This window comes from Scyliorhinus torazame, chromosome 9 (genome assembly GCF_047496885.1).
Source record: "Scyliorhinus torazame isolate Kashiwa2021f chromosome 9, sScyTor2.1, whole genome shotgun sequence".
NCBI classification, from domain to species: Eukaryota; Metazoa; Chordata; class Chondrichthyes; order Carcharhiniformes; family Scyliorhinidae; genus Scyliorhinus; species Scyliorhinus torazame.
Genome location: NC_092715.1, coordinates 205,006,001 through 205,033,955, shown reverse-complemented (window position 1 = coordinate 205,033,955; position 27,955 = coordinate 205,006,001). Strand labels below are relative to the sequence as shown.

At 47.3% G+C, this 27,955-nt stretch overlaps 1 protein-coding gene across 5 annotated transcripts in view; it reads left to right on the top strand.

Moving 5' to 3' along the window:
- Positions 1-27,955, top strand: part of slc20a2 (solute carrier family 20 member 2) — a 109,516-nt gene that overhangs the window by 30,090 nt on the left and 51,471 nt on the right. Inside the window, exon 1 of one of the 5 annotated variants that reach the window (XM_072517015.1) lies at positions 25,839-25,991. The exons of 3 other annotated variants lie outside the window; for them this stretch is intronic. The gene's annotated coding sequence lies outside the window, so the exon portion shown is untranslated. Of the gene's footprint in view, positions 1-25,838; positions 25,992-26,695; positions 26,887-27,955 lie in introns of those variants that run through there. One more of the 5 variants, XM_072517017.1, reaches the window with a different exon arrangement.

The window sequence follows — 27,955 nt, the reverse complement described above, 5'->3', positions numbered from 1 at the left end:
ATACAGCGCAGTACAGGCCCTTCGGCCCACGATGTTGCACCGAAACAAAAGCCATCTAACCTACACTATGCCATTATCATCCATATGTTTATCCAATAAACTTTTAAATGCCCTCAATGTTGGCGAGTTCACTACTGTAGCAGGTAGGGCATTCCACGGCCTCACTACTCTTTGCGTAAAGAACCTACCTCTGACCTCTGTCCTATATCTATTACCCCTCAGTTTAAAGTTATGTCCCCTCGTGCCAGCCATATCCATCCGCGGGAGAAGGCTCTCACTGTCCACCCTATCCAACCCCCTGATCATTCTGTATGCCTCTATTAAGTCTCCTCTTAACCTTCTTCTCTCCAACGAAAACAACCACAAGTCCATCAGCCTTTCCTCATAAGATTTTCCCTCCATACCAGGCAACATCCTGGTAAATCTCCTCTGCACCCGCTCCAAAGCCTCCACATCCTTCCTATAATGCGGTGACCAGAACTGTACGCAATACTCCAAATGCGGCCGTACCAGAGTTCTGTACAGCTGCAACATGACCTCCCGACTCCGGAACTCAATCCCTCTACCAATAAAGGCCAACACTCCATAGGCCTTCTTCACAACCCTATCAACCTGGGTGGCAACTTTCAGGGATCTATGTACATGGACACCTAGATCTCTCTGCTCATCCACACTTTCAAGAACTTTACCATTAGCCAAATATTCCGCATTCCTGTTATTCCTTCCAAAGTGAATCACCTCACACTTCTCTACATTAAACTCCATTTGCCACCTCTCAGCCCAGCTCTGCAGCTTATCTATATCCCTCTGTAACCTGCTACATCCTTCCACACTATCGACAACACCACCGACTTTAGTATCGTCTGCAAATTTACTCACCCACCCTTCTGACCCTTCCTCTAGGTCATTGATAAAAATGACAAACAGCAACGGCCCCAGAACAGATCCTTGTGGTACTCCACTTGTGACTGTACTCCATTCTGAACATTTCCCATCAACCACCACCCTCTGTCTTCTTTCAGCTAGCCAATTTCTGATCCACATCTCTAAATCACCCTTACGTTAATGATGGTATACACCGCAGGGCAAGAGTTATAGCTGGGGGAAGGGCAATTATGATGCCATTAGACGTGACTTGGGGGGGATAAGGTGGAGAAGTAGGCTGCAAGTGTTGGGCACACTGGAGAAGTGGGGCTTGTTCAAGGATCAGCTACTGCGTGTTCTTGATAAGTATGTACCGGTCAGGCAGGGAGGAAGGCGTCGAGCGAGGGAACCGTGGTTTACCAAGGAAGTGGAATCTCTTGTTAAGAGGAAGAAGGAGGCCTATGTGAAGATGAGGAGTGAAGTTTCAGTTGGGGCGATGGATAGTTACAAGGTAGCGAGGAAGGATCTAAAGAGAGAGCTAAGACGAGCAAGGAGGGGACATGAGAAGTATTTGGCAGGAAGGATCAAGGAAAACCCAAAAGCTTTCTATAGGTATGTCAGGAATAAGCGAATGACTAGGGAAAGAGTAGGACCAGTCGAGGACAGGGATGGGAAATTGTGTGTGGAGTCTGAAGAGATAGGCGAGATACTAAATGAATATTTTTCGTCAGTAATCACTCCGGAAAAAGATAATGTTGTGGAGGAGAATGCTGAGCCCCAGGCTAATAGAATAGATGGCATTGAGGTATGTAGGGAAGAGGTGTTGGCAATTCTGGACAGGCTGAAAATAGATAAGCCCCCGGGACCTGATGGGATTTATCCTAGGATTCTCTGGGAGGCCAGGGAAGAGATTGCTGGACCTTTGGCTTTGATTTTTATGTCATCATTGGCTACAGGAATAGTGCCAGAGGACTGGAGGACAGCAAATGTGGTCCCTTTGTTCAAAAAGGGGAGCAGAGACAACCCCAGCAACTATAGACCGGTGAGCCTCACGTCTGTAGTGGGTAAAGTCTTGGAGGGGATTATAAGAGACAAGATTTATAATCATCTAGATAGGAATGATATGATCAGGGATAGTCAGCATGGCTTTGTGAAGGGTAGGTCATGCCTCACAAACCTTATTGAGTTCTTTGAGAAGGTGACTGAACAGGTAGACGAGGGTAGAGCAGTTGATGTGTATATGGATTTCAGCAAAGCGTTTGATAAGGTTCCCCACGGTAGGCTATTGCAAAAAATACGGAGGCTGGGGATTAAGGGTGATTTAGAGATGTGGATCAGAAATTGGCTAGCTGAAAGAAGACAGAGGGTGGTGGTTGATGGGAAATGTTCAGAATGGAGTACAGTCACAAGTGGAGTACCACAAGGATCTGTTCTGGGGCCGTTGCTCATTGAATACATTCAAGGCGGTGGCACAGTGGTTAGCACTGCTGCCTCAACGCCAGGGACCTGGGTTCAATTCCGTCCTCCGGGTGCTCCAATCTTCTCCCAAAGTCCAAAGATGTGCCGGTTAGGTGGATTGGCCATGATAAATTGCACCTTTGTGTAAAAGGTTGTACAAGTTAGGTTCTGGAGATAGGGTGGGGGAGTGGGCTTGGGTAGGATGTTCTTTTCAGTGATCTGATGCAGACCTGATGGGCCAAAAAGCCTCCTTTTGCACTATGCAGGGGCTGTTTAGCACAGGGCTAAATCGCTGGCTTTTAAAGCAGGCCAGCAGCACGGTTCAATTCCCGTATCAGCCTCCCCGGAATGTGGCGACTAGGTGGCTTTTCACAGTAACTTCATTTGAAGCCTACTTGTGACAAGCGATTTTCATATAGGAATTCTATAGTTCTACTCTATTCATAGATTTCATAGAATTTGCAGTGCAGAAGGAGGCCATTCGGCCCATCGAGCCTGCACCGGCTCTTGGAAAGAGCAACCTACCCAAGGTCTATGGCTCGAAGGTTTGAGTTAGACAGATTTTTCATTGACGAGTGTTGCCAATTGGCACCGGAGACGCCAATAATGTTGCTCTTTTTAACTGGATACTGATATGACAGTTATTAATGAGGATATTGCTTTCAGATTCGCCAAGTATCAGATGATACCACCACAAGGTTTAACCGGATATCAATCAAAGACCCAAAAACTAGTTAGTTCAAGTTCAATGATCATTTATTTACATGCAACATAAAACACTTCGAGCTAAAATACACCTAACACTACAACAACCTGTATTTAACTTCAGGCACCCGGCTATATGCAGAGGAACAAGGCCGGCGTGGCTGGGTCTGAAGAAGTGACTTTGTTTCTGCTGGGCTCATCCGTCTGGTAGCGATCGTTGGTCTTGAACTTTCTTCTGGTCGTGGTGCTGCAATTGTTATCAGGTGTAGGCTGGGCCAAGCGTGCCGTTGCGCCGGGGCCAAAAGAGACTGAACACATGGCAGTGTCTCTTTTTATCCTTCAGGGGTTTCGCGCTCTTTTGGGCGGACCTTCGCTTTGGACCCAATAATTCGGCAGGCTTCGATTGCTGCCTTCGATTTTAGCCAATAAAGGGGCAGGTGCCTTGATGGCTGGGCGTGTCCTGAGTGGTCATTGACCGTGGCTGTTTGGGCTTCCTAGGTGAAGGGAGTGGCACTGATGAGTCCGTATCTGATACCCGAGTACAAGTCTGTTGTTCTGGGGAAATGGGCCATTAGAATGCAAATCGGCTGGGAGTTTCTGTCTGGTTATCTAATGGCAAATATACACTTCAGCTCTTGAGTTCGTCTGGATCCTGCATTGCCCATATTTCCCGTGATTCTTTGCAAGTGGCCATACTTCCCTTGTAAGTGGCCATGTTTCCCTTTGTAGGTAGCCATCCCAGATGGCTACATGAGGGAGTCTAGGGCTGGTGTTTGTGAGGGGGGGGGGGGAAGAAAGAGTGGAGTTACGGCCAGGACCTTGTTGAATTGCGGAGCAGGCTTGATGAGCCGAATGGCCTTCTCCTCCAATTTACTTTATGTTCCAGGGAAGCTGGGGAGAAATCCAGGCATGTCCTTATGATGTTCGTTGTGCTGGGAACATAACTGCAGTAGTTTGAGACTATTGAGCCATTTACCATTGGGGTACTTTCCTTTTGCCTTTATGTGGGCAGGAAGGGTTTTAGTAACTGGAACATCCATCCCCAGTGCGACTGTATTGGCTCTTTCTCTCTCTCTACTCTTCTCTCTTTCCCCCCCCCCCCCCAACACACTTTCTCCTACCCTCCCCAAGCAGGTGGGAAAAGCTAAAAATGGGACTGTTTGCACCCCTAGAAATTCCAGGAGCATCAGACAAATGGGATTATTTTAATCTTTCTTGGGGCCATAACTGGGGCTACTTATTGAACCCATTATGAGCTGTGAAATTATCTTTTTGACTAAGAGTAGAGTGGATTTCTCCAGATAGGGTTTGGCATTGAGCGAGTAAGTCGTGGTTGTTACTGAAGCAGATGCTTTGCCTGTCTGTGTAAATGATAAATATTCAATAATTGTTTTCTTGCCTTGCATTATATTGGGTGATGGTTACTTGGTCTGTTGAAAATCTAACCCGAGAGATGCCAAACCGCTTGATTTGATTCTTGAAGTGTTCGAATGATGTGCATACATGGAATGTGGCTCTCTTTGGAAGGTGCAGTGGAAGTACTGATTACTCCATTTAAAATGTGCAGACTCCACCCAGAATAACCCTGTCTGCACTTTTTATGAAACTCTCATCTGTTCATTTTCAGATGTTAAACTGATCTCCATTTCTGCCGGTTCTGTTCAATATTTTGAGAAGTCTAGCGCGGTCTGAAGAACGCTGCCTTTTTGGCTAAAGTTCTCTCTGTCTTAAGCATCTCCAAGATTAAAAGATCACTTAATTCTCAGTGTGCACAAAATGGCTGCTGTGTTTGTCTATGTAAGCAGATTTATTTTGTTGTGCTTTATCGTACTCTTCTTCCCCAATGTGATCCAAATGGCACTGTCCCTATTCTCTCTCTTCCCCAGACCTGCAGAGTTGATGGTGGAGGTCTTATTTTGGGATGGGCTTGTTGCCAACTTTAGGTTGGTTCAATTAGCTCTGTTTTATAACCTTTGCTCTAGAGTCGCCAGGTATCTTTATGATACTGCCACGAGGTTCAAGTAATGATCAATAACTCGATACACCAATTAGTAAGATTCAAATCAAAGCACATTTATTATACACCGTAAACCGCTACTCATGCATAAACTCTACTTTCTAGGCTATTTCTATAACTAACAGGCCTATACTTGGCTTCGGACTGGCCCACCAGGTCAGGGGAACAAATGGCCTTCCTTTCGGGCTCTGAGTCTGCGGGATTCAAAAGCTGGTAAGGACTGGTAGCTAGGAGCGCCTATCTCGTAGCGAGCATTGACTTGAGACTTGCGTTCTTTGGCGGCAGCTGGACAGGTCACTGTCAAGGGTTGGTTCGCGTTGCTGAGTGACCCTGTCAAGAAGGAATATTTGAACTTGGGGGCTTTACTTTATAGTCCCCAAGGGCTTCCCGCCTTTCGGGGTGGACCCCATACATGGTTTCAAGTGATTGGACTTCATTCCAATCGCTTGGTTCGATTTCTCCAATACTGGAACGGTTCCCTGATCGATGGGCGGTCTTTAGATGTCCGTTAACCTCTTACTTGTGTTTGCTCCTGCTGGCGCCGAGGAGTCTGTTTATCTCAAATGTTTTGATTGTTCCCGGGGATCGCTCATTAGTATGTAGATGGCTGCTACATTATTATGCAGATGGCTGCTTGTATCGATGCTGTCTGGGCTTTTGCAGAGTCTAATACACAGTAAACTTGCACCTGCTAGTTTCTGCCTGTGTTGGCTGAATTTCCCTTCAGCCTTTGCTGTTCTCCATTTTACGTCGGGAATTGGCCAAGCCAGGTGGCTACAGGCTAAATTGAAGGCTTCTTACAAATGCTTGGGGTATTTTTAATTCTCTCCTATTGGAAGAGGAGGTTCAATGAGTCTCTCTCCAGAGTTTTGCCCTTCAGCAGGTTCTAACTCCAGTCCCACATGTGAGATGCTTGATCCACTTGCAAGAGAGGAATAATTGGTGGCTTCCTAATACCTTCTGCACAGTTTTTATTAAAAAAAAAAATAAAAAAAAAAACCTTTTTGGAGTACATTTGCAAGGTAGGATGTAACAAGGGTTAAATCTGCCCTTTCCTCATCAACATTGTTGTTGGTAGTAGAGGGGCCACCTCCACTCATCAGACACATTTCCTTCCACTGGGTGTCAATCCAGTATTGTGTGCCAGTTCTCTACCTCTTACTCATCGGGGTTGTATGGGGAGGGACTTGGAACCCTCCCCTCTGTCTCATAGGGTGTGCCACTGAGCTCAAGGTTCACTCCATTTTATGAGGAGTAATCTTAAATTTTGATAACAGTGGGTGGGAACATTCTCGTGGAGTGAAGTAGGAACACCTCTAGAGGGACTGTTCCAAAATAAGTCCTCTTGATGCATCAGTGCACCAAGGAATGGCATGGAGGTCAGTGTCCCTCAAGCTGTAAAGTATTGGATGCACCAGTTTCATTTTGCCAGCCACAGAGCTGGGAAAAGACAAGTGTAACCGGAAGGGACAAAAATGTCTTGACTTGTTCTTGGCGAGATAGATGAATTTATGGCACAAATGGGGGGTTTGATCTAATGACTATTCTAGATATGGTTGAATGACCGTCAAGGTGGGGAACAAAATCTGGCGGCACAGTAGTTAGTACCGCTGCCTCAGTGCTGAGGACCCGGGTTCGATCCCGGCACCGGGTCACCGTGGCGTTTGCACATTGTCCCCGTGGGTCTCCCCTGCAACCCAAAGATGTGAATGGTAGGATGATTGACCACGCTAAATTGCCCCTTAATTGGAAATTTTTTTTAAAAGAAAAGAAATTGGGAATAAAATATTCCAAGGTACCTGATGTTTGGAAAAGGCAGATAAAATTGGGGTGGGTAGCCCATATAATAAAGGATGTTATTAGGATGGTGTTGAGGAAGTGGAAAGTAGTAGAATCTGTATGGGGAAGATCAGAAATAACAAGGGCCAATCAGAGGGGCTATTTTAATTTTATTTTTTTTGCTTGTGTAATAAACCAACGGGCGCTATCTAACACGAAACATTCCTGTCATTTGTGGGGGGGTTTTGCTGGGAGTTTCACCCCGGCTCGGTCGGCGAGTTCCCCACCGCTATCTAACCACACTTTGTCACTTATTTGAGTCGTGGGGAGTTTGTACCCGGTCAAACCCACACTTAGAATTATTTTTATCACTGGGGAGCTGAACAGGCTGGCCAGACTGTCTCGTCCAAGATCAGGCTGCCATTTTGAAAGGGTGCCCTGATCTCGAAGTGGGTTTGTGGGAAGCCCCCCATCCCCATACTCATGGGCATAACCCCATACCCTGTTATGCGGTCGCTGAGGGCCCCCCTTTACATGTCTTCTCGTTTTCCCCCCCCTCCCCCAAACCTCAGGAGGTGTCTTCATACCCACGCTGTGATGCCACCCTGGCACTGGCACCACTCATGCCAGCTTTGTGATATCATCGGGGTGCCAGCCTGGTAATCCTAAGGTGTCTGCATTCAAGGGGGGGGGCACCCTCCTGCCCTATCCCTGACCACCTAGGGGGTCTCCAATAGCCCGGAGACACCTCTGGTGCTGTTCTGCCTAGCCCACATTTGTGTGGATTGGTACTGAATGGTATCCAGCTGGGGACTCCGTGGGGAGGCCTGTAGTTGCCGGGATATCGATGGATCCCGGGTCAGCATGCCTGTGGGTTTTAAACCTACTTAGGTGTGCATGGCTTGGTCCTGCCCATTTGAGGGCAGGATCCTGATTGTGACATCTTTCGAGCCGTGGGAACTGGATAGATCTTGTGTAGGCCTCTATCCAGCTGCATCCTCTCCATTTGGGCGCAGCGTAGCCAGTAGATTGCACCCAAGATTAATTACTCGTAAGGCATCCTTTGAGGAAAGAATGATCATTATGATAGAAGTATGAACATTACTGAAAGAAACGATAGAGATATGAAATAGCTAACTAAAGTATAGTTTTCCACTATCTAGTTAAACTGGTGGAGCAGGCTTGAGGGGTCAAGTGGATACCCTACTTTGGCTCCATTTCTTATCTTCCTGTAATTAGCCAACAACTTCCTGCTTGTATCATGAAGCTACCAGGGTGGTATGAACATTTCTTTCTCATCTAGCGATTCCTGTATTCTCACGGTAGAGAAAGATATCCTAGTACTTTGCTGTGCTCGGGTGGACAGTCAAGTTATCTGTTGTACAAACACAAACATTTGTGGAATGCATTCTTGGGTTCAACTGTCTCTGACTCTCCCAGGCTAGAACTAATTTGCTCTTTATTAGAAGATGGTCAAAGGTAACTGGGTCCTCAAGACTGCAGTCATGGAGCTGTGATACAAGTCCTCATTGATGAAATAACCGATCACTATAAGACATTCATGTACCTGTGGTGTGAGAATCCAGCCATGAAAGTAGTTGTCCTTTTTGAGTGTTTCTACGGTCAAACTTCCTAAGCAGCATGTGCTGTGTTTACCCAAGCTGACTAATCAGAACCAGTACCGTACTCGTCTCTTGGAAGCTTTGAGGGAAGCAGGGACACCCAGTGTACTCAGCAGTGGGTGGGGGAAGGTGTCATGAGGTACTGTGAGAAATTTGATTATCTGTTAAGCGCGGCTCTGAGGCACTCGCATTAAGTTGACAGGCCTGAAGGACGCGGTTGTACGGTGGTTAGCACTACTGCCTCACAGCGCCAGGGATCTGGGTTTCCTCCCACAGTCCAAAGATTGGAGGTTAGGTGGGATTGAGGTTTCTGGTGTTAAGGCCGGGGAGTGGGCCGAGGTAGTGCTCTTTCGGAGGTTTGGTGCAGACTCGGATGGTCCAAATGGCCTCCTTCTGCACTGTAGGGATTATATTCTATTTTTTTTAAAAACATTTTTATTAACGTTTTCACCATATCAATAACAAAATGAAAAAGAAACCCAACTGGGTTCTCCCTCTCCCCTGTACATAAATTAACACCCCGACTTAATACAAAGCCAACATAGCAAATATACACCCCCCCCCCCCGGGGGGTTGCTGCTGCTGACCATTGTCTACCGCTCTGCCAGCAAGTCTAAGAACGGTTGCCACCGCCTGAAGAACCCTTATACTGACCCCCTCAAGGCTAATTTCACCCTCTCCAATTTAATAAACCCTGCCATATCATTGATCCAGGATTCCACGCTTGAGGGCGCCTCGTCCTTCCACTGAAGAAGAATCCTCCGCCGGGCTACCAGGAACGCAAAGGCCAGCATACCGGCCTGTTTCGCCTCCTGCACTCCTGGCTCCTCTGCCACCCCAAATAATGTGAGCCCCCAGCCCGGTTTGACCCTGGATCCTACCACCCTCGACACCGTCCTCGCTACGCCCTTCCAAAATTCCTCCAGCACTGGGCATGCCCAGAACATATATGGGTGTGATTTGCTGGGCTCCCTGAGCACCTAACACACCTGTCCTCACCCCCAAAGAACCGGCTCATCCTTGTCCTGGTCATGTGTGCCCTATGCAGCACCTTAAACTTATGAGGCTGAGCCTCGTGCACGAAGAGGAAGAATTCACCCTCCCTAGGGCATCTGCCCACGTCCCCTCTTCGACCTCCTCTCCCAACACCACCTCCCACTTACCTTTCAACACCACCACCGAGGCCTCCTCCTCCTCCTCCTCCATCACCTGGTAAGTTTCCGAGATCTCCCCCCCCCCCCCCCCCCGAGACCCCGAGAGCACCCTGTCCTGTACTGTGCGTGGCAGCAGCCGCGGGAATTCCACCACTTGCTGCCTGGCAAACTAACTTACCTGTAAGTATCTGAAGGTGTTCCCTTGGGGGGGGGGGGGGGGGGGGGAGGGGAGAGAGATCTCGGAAACTTACCAGGCGATGATGGAGGAGGAGGAGGAGGAGGAGGCCTCGGTGGTGACAATTCCCTAGCTGAAGGGTCCACCCCTCCCATCTGGTCCATAAACCCCCACAGCACCTTAGCTGCCGCCGGCTTCCTACCCGTCCTAGACCTGGAGCGATCCAGTGCCGGATCCTACACCGTGCTAAAAGTCTCCCCCCATTATCAAGCCCCCCCCCCCCCCCCCCCCCCCCTTCCATATCTGGGATCCGACCCAACATGCGCCGCTTAAAACCCGCATCGTCCCAGTTCGGGGCATACACATTGACCAGTACCACCCTCTCTCCCTGCAGCTTACCACTAACCATTACGTACCTACCGCCATTGTCTGCCACAATGCTCAACGCCTCAAACGACACCTTCTTTCCCACCAAGATCGCCACCTCTCTATTTTTGGCATCCAGCCCCGAATGAAACACCTGACCTACCCACTCTTACCTGGTCTGCCACCTTCAGGTGTGTCTCCTGGAGCATGACCACATCCGCCTTCAGGTGCACGGGCCCGCTTGACCGGCCCGTTCAGTCCCCTTACATTCCAGGTTATCAGCCGGATCAGGGGGCTACCCTCCCCCGCCGACGAGCCATCACCCCTCCTCAGCCAGCCAAGCGCCCGGCCCGTTCCCCACGGCGGCAGACCCCCGTCTCGACCCCCCCCCCCCCCCCCCCCCCCCTGCTCCAGCTCCCCCTAGAACATAGCAGCACTGGTCCCTTTCCTCCCCCCGGCTAGGACCCCTCCTAGCTGCTTTACCCCCCCACCCCCTTTGCACTCCCGCAAGTCAGCTGACCTCGGCCACTCCCGCCTCTTCTTCGACTCCTCCCATTGTGTGACACACCCTCCTCTTCCATTCCCCGTCCGCAGGCTCTCCACCTCCCCCTTCCATCCCAAGCGCGGGAAACAACCCTCGCTTCCCCGGCCCCGCCCCCTCCAGTCTTCAGCGTGGGAAAAAGCCCGCGTTTACCACCTACCCGGCCCTGCCACCTCTGACGCAGCTCCTTCTTTTTACAGGCCCAGTCCCCTCGCCCCGACTCGGGCCTTCCCCTCCCCGCGAGGCTCCATTACACTGCCGGCCATCCACACCTGTTCCATTTGCTTACCCCCCCCCCCGACCAACCCAACCAAAACAGTGCCCAACCAGCCCTAACCACCCTCACCAAACCAGAAAGAAAAAAACGAGCAAAGGACCCCCCCCTCAAAGTAACATATCAATCGCCCGTCCCGACCCTCAATCTGTGTCCCACTTCTCGGCCTGAACAAAGGCACACGCCTCCTCCGGAGACTCAAAATAATGGTGCCGGTCCTTGTAGGTAACCCACAGTCGCGCTGGCTGCAACATGCCAAACTTCACCCCCTTCCTGTGCAGCACCGCCTTCGCTCGATTGTACCTGGCCGCCCTCTTCGCCACCTCCGCACTACAGTCCTGGTATATTCGAACCTCCGCGTTCTCCCACCTGCTGCTCCTCTCTTTTTTGGCCCACCTGAGCACACACTCCCGATCAGCGAACCGATGAAACCGCACCAGCACCCCCCGTGGAGGCCTGTTAGCCTTGGGCCTCCTCGCCAGCACTCTATGAGCCCCTTCCAGCTCCAGGGGCCCCTGGAAGGACCCCGCTCCCATCAGCGAGTTCAACATGGTGACCACATAGGCCCCCACGTCCAGCCCCTCCGGGAGGCCCAGAATCCGCAAGTTCTTCCGTCTCGACCGATTCTCCATCTCCTCGAACCGCTCCTGCCATTTCTTGTGGAGAGCCTCGTGCGTCTCCACCTTTACCGCCAGGCCTGAGATCTCATCCCCGTTGTCGGAGATCTTTTGTCGGGGTTCGCGGATCGCCACCCCCTGGGCCGTCTGTGTCTCCAGCAGCTTATCGATAGAAGCCTTCATCGGCTCCAGCAGGTCCGCTTTAATCTCCCTAAAGCAGCGCTGGATACCCTCCTGTTGCTCCTGCGCCCACTGCATCCACGCTGCCTGGTCCCTGCCCGCCGCCATTTTGTTCTTCTTCCCTCGCACCTTCTTCGGGTCCACCACCACTTTTTTTTTTTTAGTCGGCCCGCTCCTGGTAAAAGCCATATACTGTCGGGGAACTATTGTACTCTCCTTCCCGCAGCGGGAAACGTCGAGAAAATGCCGTTGGGGGCCCTGAAAAGAGCTCAAGTCCGTTTTTTGCGGGAGCCGCCGAATGTGCGACTTAGCTCCGCATAGCCGCAACCGGAAGTGCAGGGATTATATTCTAATGGACATAGCTGTTGATTGAACCTCTCTCGGATGACGAATCCGTGCAAGGAAATAACCTTTTCCTCCAATCTACCTGCAGCAAATTGGCAATTATGGCATAAGTAGAAGTGCCCAGTACAAAGTTCTTGTATCATTGTCCAGTCCAGGGTGGTGGTGGATAACCAGACAATGATGATAAGTGCTGGATTCCTCCATGGTTGAGTATTGGCAAGTGCAGTTAGCTGTAAATGTGGACTGGATAATGTTACTCTTGCCTCCTCCCAAAGATCCACACAGATACACTAGTGTCCTGCCAATTTGGTCATGTCCATGTGATAAAACATTCTCACTATACCCTTGACAGAACTAAACTTCATACCATGACAACTGGAGTACTGAAGAGTTTTGACATGGGAAATTGTCCAGGTGTTCATTGTTGTAAAAAAAAAAAAATAGTAAACCAATTATGGCCTTTTCAGCCTACGCCCAATAATCAATGACGTGATTTAAAGGAGTCGTCATAATGGGATCAAACGCCTATTCCCCTATAATCTGATCACTGTATAACCTTTGGTCAGCTAACATAATTTGGCTCAAAGATTGGTGCTACGGAAGTCAGTTGAGAAAGAAAAGGTGATATTCTGTTTCTCATCACTTCCCGAAGCAGGGATAGACTTTCCTTGGAGCATGGCAAAAACCACAAGGGGTACCACTCAACGTGCTATTGGTATGTACATGCACCCAGAACAACATGTGAATGTTCGCAATCGTGGCAGCAAGCACACTGTTTATCTTGCGCCTGTTGTTCAAGATTTCCCATCCCCATATTACAGGCCCATCACTGCAACTCTTAAGTTCTCAATACTGAAATGAGAGGGGGGAAAAAAAGTACAAAGCAACCATTCTGTACCAGCTTTATCCAATTTCTATCCGATACTCCTGTAAGTACACTTGTGCAATCCCTTCAGGACTTGGCTTGTTTGTGTCTCCAAGGCTGCTGCTTCTTGCAGTAGGTACCCGCTGTGGAAGGGCTGGTGAATTGCTGCTGAGTTTCGACTGCAGATGGACCCGCAGCCCACCCTTGGGGTTAAGGAAGGGTGTGGGGTGACTGATCTAATGGCTCTTCAAAGTGAGTGATGGATGTTGATTTGAGTGGATGCAGAGAGAATGCCCCCACGTGCAGGGAGAGCAAACTTGGATGCTTTCAACATAAATTGTCACCAAGAATCTAGTGGGGAATTCAGAGGAAACTTTTTTACCCGAAGAGTGAGCATGTGCAGCTTATAGCACATACTGGGGTTGGCTGAAGCAACTCGCATAGTTGTATTTAAAGAGAAGCTAGACAAGTATATGAGGCAGAAGAGATTACAGGGTTATTCCAATAGATTTGGATGAAGGAAGGATGGGAGAAGGCTCGAGTGGAACAGCGAAACAGGCATGAATTGATTGGTTTGAATAGCCTGTTATATCTTGTACTATCCTATCCTATGTAAAACTAAAGCCATTATGGCTGAGCCTACAAGCAACCAAACTGGGCTTGAACAGCAACCGTGATCTCTTGACTTCCATTGCAGCATTTGGACATTGCATGGCCTCTTTGTGCTACACTGGAAGCTGAGGCATCAGGCACAGCATATCTATAGGGTCAGTGAGTGTCCTTGTGGAGTCGGCCATCACTTCCACAGCAGAATGATGGACTCCAAGCTTTGTGTGAAGTCCTGTGTAAAAGTGGGAGCTGGCTTCCTTCCTGCTCCTTGTTCAAAAGGCACCATGGCAACTGTGCCAATCAATACATCCTAATCTTTGCTATTTGCATGGCCCTCTAGCCTTTTCCTGTATGCTGCCTCACTGGACCTGGGGTAACTCACCATTGTAGATTCTGCCTCGTCTGTGGGGATAGTGTGAGCTGCTGGCTGCTCCTCCTGCACCGTCAATCGCTGGAGACACTGACTGGCCAGGTGGCAGTATCTAAAGGGGGGTGGTGTTGGGGTGAGGTAGAAGAGATTGGGGAGAAAGCAAGAGATGCATGGCTGCACCATCTGCAGCTTTTTTTTTTTTTTAAATTTGGAGTACCCAATTCATTTTTTTCCCCAATTGAGCGGCAAATTAGCATGGCCAATCCACCTACCCTGCGCATCTTTGGGTTGTGGGGGTGAAACCCACGCAAACATGGGGAGTATGTGCAAACTCCACATGCAGACCCAGGATTGAACCTGGGACCTCTGTGCTGTGAGGCAGCAGTGCTAACCACCATGCTGCCCTACCACGGCACGGTAGTACAGTGGTTAGCACAGTTTCTTCACAGCTCCAGGGTCCCAGATTTGATTCCCGGCTTGGGTCATTGTCTGTGTGGAGTCTGCACGTTCTCCCCGTGTCTGCGTGGGTTTCCTCCGGGTGCTCCATTTTGTTTCATTTGTAACTGAATTTTTACCATTTCCAATAAGTCAAACTGTATCTCGGGCAACTTTAAATGCTTAGCCACTGCCATAATGATCCCATCTTTTCGCATTTTGTCAGGTAATGTTAACTGCAATGTTTTTGCCAAATCTAACAGTCTGCTTTTAGTCTCTGTCCGTAAGGTTCTGCGTGTGACCGTCTCCACCCCCAAAAACTTCAGAGCCTCTGAAAGAGCCATTGTCCACAACACACTCCCCACTTAAACTAAAATACCACACCTGAAAAGCAACCGCAATATGCTCACCCCTCACTGTCTTTAAGTTCACTAAGCCAATCCAATAGATAGACTTTTATCCCCCTCGGGCCCCCAATTTGTTATGGGCCAGGGTTTAGAGAACCCCAAAGTGTATCATGGAGTTCACCTGATCCACCACATTTACTAGATTGTAGCATGGGGAGCACACGATACAGCAGAAATGGAAAAGTAAAACACTATTTATTCTATGAACTCAAGTTAACGTTTTTAAAACCTAGTGAACATCTTAGCAACCATTAATTCAAATACAACCCCAAAGAATACAACAATAAGTAATCCTTAACTTCCCAAACAACACCCAGAAGACAAAAGAAACACCTTTTTAACAGAAGCACATCAGGTTAAAGTCACTACTGTGAGCAGTTATTAGTTTTAAATCACCAAAGGATCGATTTACAGTCTTTAGATTACAGAGAGAGACTCTTAATACGCCTTCTGGCTGTGACTGCAGCTATTCAACTCTGAAAACAATACTAAAACACACCCTGCAGCAAACAGCCTAAAACGGAAGTAAAAAGCTGACAGAGCCCAGCTCCACCCCCCTCTCTGACATCACTGCAGTAATAAACACCTATTTCTTAAAGGTACTCTCACTACAGATATTTATATACACCCATTTATAAACACCCATTTCTTAAAAGTACTCTTGCATGACATCTGCATCTTCAATGTCAGACTCGGACTGTAGGGTAAGGATAAAGGAGTGAGTTTTTAAGGTGTTGCATAAACCAAGAACAGAATCATCATCCTAAATGTTTCCATTACATTGCTAGCATGGCCTCCGTGACATCCACTCTAATTATCTCTACCATCCACTACATTGGGGTTGTCAGGTAAAGCAGTATCTGCCTACTGTCTGTTTGCTGCAGCTCCTGTTTATTATTTGCTGGCTAAAGAGAGGGAAGCAAGTGTCAGTGAGTGTGTTGCAATGTGTTTGGGTAATGCGCCTGACATAGTTGATAATTGTGGAAAACTGAGATGTGGGCGTGAGGCTTGCATATCCGATGATTAAATGACTGGGATGGAGCATTTGAAGGTTAGTCATGAGCCCTAATTACTGGAGATTGCAGGGTGAGTGATGGGAATGCTGCTGCATTGGGCCATAGGTTGGTGGTGTGGCAGATGGGAGTTGGCATTTGAAGATTTCTTTACTGAGCGTGACCTCGTGGGATCGTTGAACGTTTTCTGGACTGTGCCCCGGTTCTCTGTCAGATTTCGAGCATTGACCTCCATGGCTATCTGCTCACATTAACCTCTCGTCTGTCTTGCAGGGCCTCCTGCAGATATGTCACCTCTCTCCTCCTTTCAACCCTCTGCACTCGGACCTCCCGAGGAGTCATCATTCTTGTTCTATCAGCTGCGCCATTATTCCTGCTCCCAGTCAGTAGAAAGCGCTGCAGCCAAAGTGCATCCCTCCTTCATTAGTACCAGCTGTGAACAAACTTGGGAGCCCTGCTGAACGTGTAGCCATTCAGTGTGTTCAGCACTGGGCTGTATGTACACTGCTATCATGGAACTGAGCAGGCAGTATGAGGTTTGTGTGTTGCCTATATTACATTCATGGGGCACAGGTGAAGGGGGCATCGCGAGAGCTTTTTGAATGCCTCCACCTGCTGGCCATCGTGTTCATTCTATCTTGTGCTGTACTGAACAAGCACATCCTATATTCCAACACCCCACACTCTCTCCAGACTTTCAGACCACAGTCCCAATCAAGATTACTGCAACATAGTAAGTGTAATGTCGTCCGTGGGTTCAGGCCATCCAGCCGCCATGGACTGACAGCAGGTGCAAATTGTTGCAGGAGTTCCAAGAAACATTATAAAATTTGATTCTGCTTGTTGAACTGCAAATGTGACAAATTACCCAGGTTTCAGCTCTAAACGTGGCAACAGCGGCTCAGTAATTGCTCTGTACTGATACTCTGCTAACTTGCCGTATCATATGATTTGATGTAGAAATGCATTTGGCACAAGGCTATCATCCATATATTTAAATGTAATTTTCTTAGCTCTTGAGGTTTTTCTTAGCTTTTTCAATGTTTCTGCACCCTCCCTGGGACGGGAGTGAATACTAGACTCTCAAAGCCGTCCGGGCTAGGCCCTACAGTTGCTAGGTTCAGCGGTTAGTAACATTTAAGTCCAAGATTAATGGATTCGGGTCCCATTCCAGAGAGTTGATTGTAAAATCTACTTTGTTGCTCAGTGCATTACTGAGGGAGATCTGCACTGTCAGAAATGTCGTCTTTCAGATCAGAGAGTAATCCAAAGCCCTGCCTGCTCTGTGAAATATTGGTGGCACTGTTGGAAGAACTGAGGAATCCTCCTTATGTTCTGGCTAATACTTAAATCCCAAGTATCACTTAAATAGATTTTGATCTTGTATCTTGCTGTGCATAACATGTTTCGTGCAATTTCCTACGTTACAACATGGCTGCAAGATGGCTTAAAACAAGGTCAAATTAGCCGAATAGTGCTTTGTGTTGTGAAGTGCCAATTCCAGTTTGTTCTTTCTCCGTCCCACAAGTTATTTTGTATACTTATGTTACTCCACGAGTCTCTAGCTTCTCTGTGTTCTCTTTGTTCCAGAATTGATTTCTGTGATGCAGATTCCCTACAAACCCAGGAGGTCGACACTGGAATTTTATGTTTTGGAGATCTTTTCTCATTGTGAATGTGCAGTTTTATCTGTTCACTTGGATCGTGTTTTTGCAGTGACCATGTGTTTAAATAGCTTGAGCAGGTAATTGTGTGGTGCTGCAGTGCCCTAGGTGATGCAGTGCGCCAAGGAGTGACTGTCCGTTCTCACTTGTTGTTGTTCGTTTTCTTATTGCTGGGTCGATGTCCTGCATTTTCTAGGATGGATCAACATGCAGCTGTCCAGTGCATAGGAGAAGGGAGTGCCCCTGCCAGAATCTAAATTTTATTCACTTTCAATACCAGCCTGGGGGAAACGACTGTTTCCGTTCTTCAGAACCACAAAAATGTTTTGCCATAGCAGTGCAGGTAAAATGATCGTGGGAAATCTGTTCCAAAGAAGTAGATGTCAAATCACTCCCATAGCTGGCTACTGTTCAAATTTTACGGAGTTGAATGTATGGTGCCACAAAACATCATTTGCCTTCCCAATAGAGTGGTTACAGACTGTCCGTGGTGGTCCTTACTGCCACTGGGATCTTGGTCTGCACAGCTTCCCGGCTGATCCTCAATCCATTTCTGCTTGATTTCATTTCAACACATGGTTTACTTGATGGTTGTGTGTGTCCTTCACCTCGCCTCTCCTATCTTTTGTCATGCCTGGCACTGGCTTCGATGTCCAATCATTATCATTTTGTGGTGGGTACTTCTGTCACTGTAATGTAGTGCGTTTTTGGAGTCTTGGGCCCGCACAAGAGTTTAATATAGGCTAAATTAGAGAGCCCCCAAAATGAGCGTGGGGATTGCAATGCAGGGTTAACCCACTCCAATTGCTTGTGATATAATTTGTGCTGCCTGCTAATAGCACTGCTTGGATGCTACAGCCATGCTAACTGCTCAGTTAGAGTGGCTGGACGTCTCCGTTGGAGGCTCAGAGGTTCTGGCCTGCACCTCATCTTAAAGGGGTGATGTGCAGTGGTTCATAAGATATAAGAGCAGAATGAGGCCATTCAACCCATCGAGTCTGCTCTACCAATCTATCACGGCTGTTCCTCATCTGCTACCTACAATGTTACAGACCAAGAGCTGGATTGCAAAATCAGCCAGAGCATCTCCTCCCTAGGACACATGACTTAGGAGCGGGAGTAGGCAACTTAACCCCCGACCCTAACACCCTTAATGTGATCATGGCTGGCCCCATCCTGGCCTCAACTCCACTGTTCTGTCTGTTCTCCATAATCATTCAACCTGTCCCCAATTAACAATCTGTCTTAACTCTTCAAATTTACTCCCTGCCCCTGCATCCAACCCACTCTGGGGTAGTGAATTCCACAGATTCAGAACCCTTTGGGGGTAGTAGTTTTTCCTCACATCTGTTTTAAATTTGGTACCTCAAGATTATGACCAGTGGTGACCTAGAGCTCAGTCTGACCTGGAAAAAGATGCAATGCCACAATGGGAAATAGTGGGCTCCAGGATGTTCCAACACTGCACTGGAGGCCTTGGTCAAGAAGGTACATGAAAAGAGAGATGTCATCTTGCCTCCAAGGGACCGGGAGGCCTGAAGGCAATTGTTACAGATGGCCACCAACTGCACCATAAGTAGCAACTGCTCAATGCACCAGATCACTCACTTACCAACAATCTGTCATTCACAATTCATTGTTTCACCTCACCTCCACATATTAGTTGGCATAACTGCAAACCTTGCATGCACTGCCAAGTGTTCCAAACAGATTGCACGTCTCTCAGTCTCTCCCTCTCCATCTCTAGACATCAGGTGTTTACTGGTGTGGGGCAGATGTGACATTTTCTAATACCCATGGAGGTAGACAATGTTCATTACCATTAGAACGGCCATTATTGAGGCTGTGGTCACCGGTAGGCCTCAAATGATTTCATTTCAACACCACGGACAGTCTGTAACCACTCTATTGGGAAGGCAAATGATGTTTTGTGGCACCATACAAATCTCACTCCGATCTCATCTCAATTTCTGATTTGGAAGCTGCAGCTTGTAAGTATGCACCTCTTCTCCTTCACTGCAGTGCGGTTAGTGCCTTTCTTCCTTGTAAGAACTACAGTTCCCCAGGCAATAGCGAAAAACAAAAGACCTGTTTTTGCAGTGCACATTCAACCTCTCATGCAGCCACCAGCTCTGATACAGCCCCTCTGTAATTTACAGGGTGACTTGGAGATGGAATCTGCATGGGTGAGACATCAGGTATTAGTGACCTGCAGCCAGGACCGTATCGAACCAACAAAAGGGAGTGCCAACTAGAAGACCGTTATGCTGCAGAGGACCCAGATAAGCACTGCAATGTGGCAGACTGCGGAAGAAGGCTAATGGGGATGCACAGTTTTCTTTTGTGGGCTCAGACTGCTGTAGACCTGGTTATAGATATCCACATTGAGGAGTTTGCCAGCTTTCCTAATATTACATCTATTGTCCTCCAACAAATGATTCGAATTGCTAGGTGCTGGTGACTGGTTATACGGTGCCATGAACCTGCTGTTCTCTCTCGGGATAACGGCATTTGTCTTTCAACCAATGCACTTGCTATTTCCCTTGGTTCTAAGGATGGGGAATTGCCATAGTGTTTACTGGTATTGCAGTGGCAGCCCACCAATAAAAGGGCTGTCTAGGTCACCAATCCCTTTTTCTCCATCTGCTGTCGATTAGCTGTGTTCTCATGATAGTGAGATTTTGCAACATACATTGGATCATCTTGACACCCTACTCTGGACTACAGGGATCCTACAGAGCAGTGCAGGCAGCGGCAATGTTGTTTAACACACTGTTTTATGTGACAGCATGACTTTCACTATGCATGCTGCCTGCCTGTGCACTGCCATGTGGATGACCCTTACCAGCAGTTGCCATGGTGGCTTAAATGCAGATGGCACAGCAGAATGAAGGCATCATGACCACTCTGGATACTGAATGTTGAATGCATGGTTGACCAGCTGGACATTGAAGGGTAGAATTCATTTTGCTTGAGTACAGCCACGCCCATAGAGTGACATTACTGCAGTCTATGGCTGCTTGCACTGTGGGGGGAACCTGCAAAGTAACTTATCCTCTGGCATGAGACAATGAAATATAGTCTACTTCTTTGAATGAAGAGTGCTTGTGAGCTCCCCTACGCAATGGTGGGTGTTGTAAATATCTCCATTCCAGCCTGGAAGTTACCTGACCCATAGGTTTTGTGTCCACAGCCACCTTGGTAGCCACAGGCAATGTGGTCCTCATGCTCTTCCTGGAGGTTGCTGTTGTGGCTGTAGCAGGTGGCTGATTCCAGTGAGGATGTCCTTACTGAAGCACAAACTGCTCCTCACTGGGATTTGAGTAGGAGAATTGCTCCCTGAACACCCAAGTAGAGGTGGCATCTTTTCAGAGCCCTTCCTTTTTCACAACTTTCTCCTGCGAACTCTCTATCTGATCACCCAGCCGTGTGGCATTCTAAGTGGAATGTCGTCTGCTACATCCATGTTTGGAATCAGCTGTTTTGTGCAGAAGCCTTGAAATCATCTCCGCTCTAGGACATCACTTCAGGGGTTCCTTAGTAGAGTCTGAGGCCCAACCATCTCAGCTGCTTCATCAATGACCTCCCTTCCATCATAAGGTCAGAAGTGAGATTGTGCAGTCATCTGCATACATGTTCAGCACCATTTGCGACTCCTCCGATTTAATTAAGCAGTTCACAGCAAGACCTGGACAATATCCAGGCTTGGGCTGACATGTCCAAAGATGTGCAGGTTAGGTGGATTGGCTATGATAAATTGCCCTTAGTGTCCAAAATTGCCCTTAGTGTTGGGTGGGGTTACTGGGTTGTGGGGATAGGGTGGAGGTGTGGGTTTGGGTAGGGTGCTCTTTCCAAGAGCTGGTGCAGACTCGATGGGCCGAATGGCCTCCTTCTGCACTGTAAATTCTATGAAACTATCTGTGGCAAGTAACATTCATGCCACACCCACACAAATGCCTGGCAATGACCATCTCCTACAAGAGAGGATTTAACCATCGCCCCATGGCATTAGCATCACTGAATCCCCCATGATCAACATCCTGGGGGTTACCATTGATCAAAAACTGAACTGGATTAGCCACGTTAATACGGTGGCTACCAGAGCAGGTCAAAGGCTCGGAGTCTTACAGTGAGTAACTCACCAGCTGAACCCCACAAAGCCTGTCCACCATCTACAACGCACAAGTCAGGAGTGTAATGGAATACTCTCCTTGTCTGGATGAGTGCAGCTCCAACAAAAGAAGCTCAACACCATCCAGGACAAAGCAGTCGCTTGATTGCTCCTCCTTCCACAAATATTCAATTTCTCCACCACCGATGAATAGCGGAGACTTGTGTACCATCTATAAGATGCACTGTAGTAACTTCCACAACCACTGCCGTCAGGAAGGACAAGTGGGACAGATACCTGGGAAACCCATTACCTGGGTATCACTCACCACCCCAACTTGGAAATATATCACCGTTCCTTTACTGTTGTGAAAATCCAGGAACTCCCTAACAGCAGTGTGGGTGTACCTACACCTCCAGGACTGCAGCAGTTCAAGAAGGCAACCCACCACCACCTTTTTGTCTGAAGGCCGACTAGGGATGGGCAACAAATGCTGGCCTAGCCAACAACGCCCAACTCCTGTAAATGAATTAAAAAAACAAATGGGTTGTTCCTGGGCTATAATCCGCTTTGATGTTCTGTGAATTGGATTGAAGAAATGGTCTCTCATTCCAAGGACAAAAATTCAAATCTCACTCCAGAGACGGTGCACAATCCAGGCTGACGCTCCTATGCAATACTGAAGAAATACTGCACTCTTGAAGATGGAATCTGCAAATGAGACACTAAACTGCAGCCCTGTCTGCTCTCCGGTGGATGGAGAAGGTTTTGTGCTAGTCAAAGAGCTTGGGAGTTCTGTCTGTGCACAAATTGCTGGTTACATTTCCTGCATTACAACAAAAATCCTTCATTGGCTGTGAGGTTCTCTGGACCTTCGTGGAAGGTGCTATATAAATGCAAATATTTCTCTCCAAGGTCTGTGCACATGTTATGGAATAAGCAATCACCGAGGGTCGAATTTTGTGAGTGCGGTGGCCTGCTATTTGCTTGCGGTTGGATCCTCTGGTCCTGCCGTTGCCAACGGGGTCTCCCAGTGAATCAGGAGATTCACCGCCCCCAAGGGGCATCAACGGCTGGAACGTTCAGCCCAAGTATTTATGAATTTCTATGCACCTGCTAAATATCAATATGAAATGCCTGAATTGAAAAAAGGAATATTTTTAACATGCAGCACACGCCGCATGACCTGTCCCAGAAAACCCCTTGCTAAGGAGCATTGAGTAATTTTCAGCAATAAACTGGTTCACGGGAACCATCAATGTCTGTCTGGGTGGTTGGTCAAATTATTCTTTTGCGATGCATGGCGTTACACGATAACATTTTGGTTTGATTTTATTAACTTTTTAAGCTAGTGGTTCAGGCTCTGCTTTTTTAATTAATTTATTCTTGTTGAGGAAACATGGTGTTTCATTTGGGAGTAATTCTCTAGTTGATTTGGTTGAAGGAGGAATGTTTCCCAAGATGAATGAGAAAATTCCCTTGCTTGTTATTGATGACTCTGGGATTTGTTACCTCTTGTGAACAGACAAAGGGAATTAAAATGAACATTTCGTCCAAAAGATAGCTCTATCAGACTGACTGTAATCTTCCAACTCTGACAAAATAAAAAACATGAGAAATAGGAGAGGTAGGGCATTTCAGCCTGTTCTACCATTTTAATACGATCACGCTGACTTTTACTTCAGATGCACCTTGACACAAATGTCTATACAATAGTACCGTGGGATCTTTTGCATCCACCTGAGAGAGCAAATGGGCCTCAGATCCAACACTACCCCATTACTGCATTGTGTCAAGTTGCCTATTGTCCTTTTTAGCCACTGAACTAGTAACCTTCTGATTTAGAGGTGAAATTCCACCACTGAGCCATGGTTAGGACCCAAGACGAACTGCTTATATAGTCCTTTTCACAAAGGCCATATTACCCCAAAGTACTCCACAACCAACTGGACTGCTACCAAGTTAATATTTCTGTCTGCACGCAGCACCAAATGCAGCAAACCACTTTTTTCAATCTCTGCTTGAATGTTCTACATCACTATAACAAATCAAATTGAATGAGGAAACTATAACTTGTGTTTTGTATTTTTTCTGGGACCTGGTTATGTACAGAAGTATTGGAGGGCTACTTAGTGGAGTAGAGGATTGGTTTTTTTTTCCTCATAAATCATCTGCAGAAATGTGGTCCTTCCTCTTTACTGGTTATACTTTTTGTGGCAAAGCTTGTTGGTCCACTTATTTATCCTCCTTGATAGTATAAATAATAACGCTAAATGAACAGAGACTTTTACAAAGTAGCTAATCCAAGTTATACTGGCTCCCATCAGCATGTTGCCTTCTCCGCTGGCATGAACCATCTCCCTAAAACATCCCTTCCTATTTTTGTTCTCTAACTGCATATGCAACTTGCTCTCTCTTCTCTCTTTCTCCTCTCCTTTGCTTCCTCTTGTTCACATTTCCTCTCGCTACTCTTCTGCATCATTCATTTGAACTTGTGGTAGGAAGTGTTTTAATTGTGACAGTGTTGGAAATGTTTGAAGTTTATCTTCTTGGAGGGCATTATAGAATATTCTAGGAGGCGGTCATTCAGCCTTTTGTTCTGGTGCCTAGATATCCAAACTCCCTATTAAATGTTACCACTGAATCTGATTCTACCACTTTTTTCAGGCAGTGCATCCCAGATCATTGTAGCATGCTGTTGTCCCTAAAATTATTCTCCTAACCTAAATCTTCCCTTTCCAGTGCAGAAGGAGGCCATTTAGCCCATCGGATCTGCACTGACCCTCCTAAAAAGCACCCTACCTAGGTCCAATCCCTTTCCCTATCTCCGTAATCCCACCCAACCTAACCTTTGGACACAAAAGGGTAATATCATGGCCAATCCACCTAACCTGCACATCTTTGGACTGTGGGAGGAAACCAGAGCACCTGGAGGGAACCTGTGCAGACACTGGGCGAATGTGCAAAGTCCACATGTCACCTGGTGCTGTGAGGCAGCAGTGTTAACCAGTGTGCCACCCTGCTGCCAACTACCAATTTTGTTCCGCCAATTACCTTAAATCTGTCCCCTCTGGGTATTTTGACCCACCTGCTAAAATTGTGTTAAAACAGCTAGTTATACAGGTGAAAACGTGTATTTCACTTCAAATTTAGTTGGGAAAAAATAAGCAACCTGCTTGCCTATTGGTTTATATGGGGATTTGAACCATAATAATTTTTGCTGAAATACTAAGGAAGATGCTACTAATTCAGACCACTGGTCTGCTCATTTCTTGTGTAAACTCTTCTTGCTGATGACCCACTTGAGTTGTTGATGCCGGGCTGCAGGGGAAAATATCCTGCAGTGCGGGTGAAAACCAAAGGTGTTGAATGAGCAGCTGCAGGGAGAGTAAATCTGTGTAAGAGAGTAGTGAATGTGTAACCGCTGTTGCAAGTCACTGAACAGCCATCGGGCAGATTCATTGAATTTTTTAACTGCTTGAGGTACCAAAATTCATGCTCTGTTACCATTTTGTTCCTGGTCTTCCCCCTTCGTGTGTGGGGGGGGGTTTACCGGCATGAGTTGGTTCACTGGAATAAACCCGCCTTCAATAATAATCATAACCTTTCTTAGTGTCACAAGTAGGCTTGCATTAACACTGCAATGAAGTTGTATTGTCAATCGCTCCAGATACCAACAGACCAGTTTCCTGAGTTTTGTCCTGTCTCTGCTGTGTGTCTGTCTGTCTGTCCTCTACGTTCATTCCCTCTGCTCTGTGTTCTCTCTCTGGTCTACCTCTCCCCTGTGTTTCTCTCTCTCTCTCTCTTTCCCCCCCCCCCCCCCCCCCCCAATGTTCATTCGTGTTCTCTCACTCTCTCTAAACTCGTGTGTGTAGACCTGTATCCGAGGTGCAGTACATAAGTGAAATGCCGATAGTAGCAGCCTGGACTCTCTCTCTATTTACAAGTCTCTCAATGGCATTGCTGGATTGCTTCTAATTTGGATAATGGGGTTGTTTTTGGGGGGGGGGAAATGAAATTTTCCCGAATTGACTCTATACGGGGCCGGTTTTAAAAGTTGCAACATCTTGCGCTTGGCATCTATCCATGGAGAGATGACTCACTTGCTCCCTTGTCTCTAACCCGTAAGTCTGGACCTGTGCCCAAGACTGGGCGAGTGGCATTTGCATGTGCAACCCATGCCTGCTGGGGGGGAATGCCAAGGACCTCCCACCGATCTCTCTCACTCCTCCCGTTTTACTGTCATGTGCCCTGGCACCAGGTGACACTCCCCAGCCTTCCCATTATAAAAGTGCAGAGCTGTGCTCTTAGTGTGCAGCAGCCGCCGCCGTGCTGAGAGGTGCAGGATCAGCTGTGTGAGGGAGACTCTGCTGCTGGAGCCTGCACACTGCATTAGTCCACACACTCGCACAGTGAGAAGGTAAGGCAGCAACCCTTCCCGGAGGCGTGTTTACTTCTCTCCCAGGTCAAAAATCAAACAAAGGCTCCGAGCTTTTTGAAATTCGACCTTTTTTTTTCTTGAGTTTTCTCCCTCGTGGTCTTTTAGACGTTGTTGTTTCTTCCCACTGATACTTTTCAATCGATTGCAGCTCGAGTTGTTCGGAAAATCGGCGCTAAACGCAAACGGAGGTGCCATTCAAACATGTTTTTGCTCATTTTAAATTGTGTGTGTGGGGAGGCGGGGGTGGGGGTTGTTGTATGACACTTCAAAAAAAAAAAGAGACCACCGTTTTACTGGTTTGAGGTTTGGAAACCAAAGATGCAGCACCTTTTTCAGCAGCAAAGAAACACCAAGCATGGTGTGGAGGCTCCCAGCTCAGCCTGGCCTCATTCGTCCAGGGGACTGACTGCACTGTCTCAGTGTGAACACTAAATGGAGGGACACTCCATGGGGAAGTGGAGAAAAGGATCTGCGTGTGCAGTGGACCCAGTGACTGCCTGAGCTCTACTCCTTGCACCCGCCTCTACTTCGGTCAGTGCAAAGCGAGTCGTTTCTTTTGCACTGCAAACGCTTGGATGTGACTATATTGATCAAATGTGAAGCAATATTGGAGGAAGCCATATATTCATCAGAAGCCTTTCTGCATTCTCCAGCTAGTTCATCTCTGGAACAAATCTGACTTTTTTAGTTTTAATATGAATTCTTGGGCTTCTGGGCACTTCTACTTAATTCCTTCAATCTGTTATCATGCGAACATGTAGGAAAATGTACAAACAAATAGGCCAGTTGAAAACTATTAATATTGGAGTGAATCATATCGCCACATGCTCCCCTCAAATGAAACCAACCCAGCAATTGTGTCATTTGCTTTGTGGTAAGTTTAAGCCAGAACTTATGTTGTGTACTAGCACCCATGTGTTAACCCAGCCCTAGAATAGTAAAGTAAAGGGTCAAAGTTTGAGGATAATGGAATTTGGATGGCTTGGGCACTGTGGAATTAACACCCTGCTATTTATTAGTATCAAACTTGTCATCTCTGCAAAAAGGACAAAAAGTCCCTGGAATCCGCAAGTTGTTATTTTCTGTATCTATAATTTTTCAATGCCTTTTACAGGAATTTGGAGCAAGCCTCTGATGCATCTGCCTTTCCTTTTGCCTCCAGTTTAAGAGAACCTTTTTTGATATTTTTATTTGTATGAAAGGTTTTTAACATTGTACGTGTAGACCATCAGCAAGTGTGAGCAGACCATCATTGTGTTAAGTATTTGTTTTTAACTGTTTCAATAGTACCACTCGTACTTCTGAGTCAGGAGGATGTGCTGTTTTTAATCAGATGTTGGCTAGGCCAACATTTGTTGCCCGTCCATTATTGTCCTTGAGAAAGTGCTGGTGAGATGCTGCCTCGGAACTACTACAGTTCCTGTGGTGTAGGTACCACTCTTAGCTTTCCAGGATTTTGATTGAGTGACCATGTTTTTGATTGAGTATCCAATTTGGAATGACATGGCTTGGAACTTGCAGACATGTGCCAGCGGCTCGTAGGTTAGGGGTTGGGGAGGTGCTGCAGAAGGAATTGGTGGATTGCTGCAGTGCATCCTGTCATCTTGCCACAACACCGTAGTGGAGGGAGTGAATGTTTTGTGTAGTGGATTGGGTACAATCAAGGAGGCCTCCCTCTCCAGAGACTTGAACACACCCATGGTGACACTTTTTTCAATGCAGTAATGAGGAGTGCTGCACTGTCAGCGACTACTCTTTCAGACAAGCTCTTGAACTGCAGCTCAGCCTTCTCTTGAGTCAATGTAAATTATCCTGTAGCGCTGTATACCATGGGAGAGGAGTGGAGTTCTCCCAAGTTTCCTCACCAACAGTTATCCATTTCGGGAAATCACTTAAAAACTAGACCATCTGAACATTATCTAATGGCTGTTTCTGGAGTCCTC